This window comes from Pteropus alecto, unplaced genomic scaffold (assembly GCF_000325575.1).
Source record: "Pteropus alecto unplaced genomic scaffold, ASM32557v1 scaffold8, whole genome shotgun sequence".
Taxonomy (NCBI): Eukaryota; Metazoa; Chordata; class Mammalia; order Chiroptera; family Pteropodidae; genus Pteropus; species Pteropus alecto.
This window is the reverse complement of record NW_006494609.1, coordinates 14362039-14363860: the sequence shown is the minus strand read 5'-3', so window position 1 is coordinate 14363860 and position 1822 is coordinate 14362039. Positions and strand designations below refer to the sequence as shown.

Sequence of the window (1822 nt, the reverse complement as noted above, 5' to 3'; positions counted from 1 at the left end):
GCTTGTCCCCTTGTGATCTATCCAAATACACAGCCACCAGATTCGTTTTATCATGTCACTTCTATGCTCAAAAACCTTCACTGGCTCCACAATGCCTACAAGAGATAAAATGCTAAGTCCCCGTGCCTAGCATTCAAAGCCCTTCAACAGTCTGTTGACCTACTTTTTCAGCATTATTTTTGTTATTCCACAAATACGAACTCTCTGTTTCAGGCAAATTGCCTTTTCCATGTCATTCCCAGTGTCCAGATGCCTATCTATATCTTCACCATCTCTCTTTGTCCTATGGGTCCCGTCTATGGCCATGCTACCCTGAACAAGCCTGATCCTGTCTGATCTCGGAAGCTAAGCAGGATTGGCCTGGTTAGTACCTGGGTAGGAGACCACCTAGGAAGACTAGGTGCTGTAGGTCTAAAAAATAAAAATAAGGGACTGTAAGCTGACAAGGTCCTTGCAATTTTTAAGGTCAACCACGGGTTGCCTTGCCTAAAAATAAAAAAAAATAAAAAAAATAAAAAAATCCTGAGTCCTTCATGCCCAGTTTAAATCCCACATTTTTTGAACATTCCTGACTAGTGTAGCACCTTATGAACTTCTTCTCTGCTGACTTCCTTTATCTCTTATCCATTTTTATCTGAGATTATCTTTTCATGTATCTTACCTTCTCAACTAGATAGGAGCAGAGGCTACCATCTTATACTCTTTGAACTCAGCATAGTACTTGAGTCAATAAATACCAAAAGATTATTTAACTGATTAATGTTGCGCTCAATTCATTCCTGGGACTGGATAAGATATTAGACATGAATTTTCCAAAGTAGAGAGAAAAGAAAAAGAAAGTCTTTTGCCTTAATGCTGAACTACTTCCTAAAGTCAGTCTTCCCAGATTGGGTGGCAGGCCACACCTCCTCAGGAACACGCTGTCCTCCTCTTTCAATCCTTACCTGTACCCTATAGGACTCTGAGTGAGACTTCCTTCTTCGGCAATTCTCTCTCCACCTTCATATAACTGGATCCATTCCCTGCTTCCTGTAATGGAGAAAATACTGGGACTCTTTATAAGTCCAGTGAAGATGATTTATTGAGTTTTATTCATTCTAAGTAGAGACTCTGAGTTATTGGATTATAAACCAATTCTAGGCATCACAACAGAATCATTAGATCATTTGGTCACTGAAAATACTTGCCTTCAGGAGAGTTTTCAAGTAGTACAACTGAGTATTGGTGTACCCCCTTTCTTCTCACAGTCTCCTCCATAAACCAAGGGATAGACAGAAATTTTGTCTTACTTCAGTGAAAGGTTACTCAAAGTTTTGTTATTTTTATTGCTTTGAAAACAGACAAATATAAGATGTGGCTGTTTATAATATTTAAAATAAAAGTCGGCTAAATTGGCAAAGGTCAGATCAGATGTCAGTTTAGAACCAGTTGAAGAATCTGAGGCAGTAACCTAATGTCTGGGCAGTGGGAAGATCCGAGATGGTCTTCCATCATTCAGCACCCCAAACAGGCTGGTGCCCTGGCAAAAAGCCTTCCGCAGCCTCATTCCCTTCACCACTCCAATGGAATGCTGCTGAGTCATCACCCTCTTCTAGAGCAGCCTGAGATTTGTGACTCAGAGAACTGATGTATAGTTTCATGTTTCACTGCTCTAGCTCTTCTCTGCAACACTGTCATAGTTACACCTGTTTCACACAAAGTTGGAAACCTAGGGAATGACCTCAAAACTGAATACCAGCTAAATACATAAGGCATATTTTAAATGGCCTACTGACCCAGTGATTCTAATAAAGGCATTTCTGATTTTCAAATCCTAAAGAAA

At 40.1% G+C, this 1822-nt stretch overlaps 1 pseudogene; it reads left to right on the top strand.

Annotated features, from left to right (window-relative positions):
* The first annotated feature begins 294 nt into the window (after positions 1–294).
* On the top strand, positions 295–412 carry LOC112473851 (annotated as a pseudogene).
* The last annotated feature ends 1410 nt before the right edge of the window (positions 413–1822 follow it).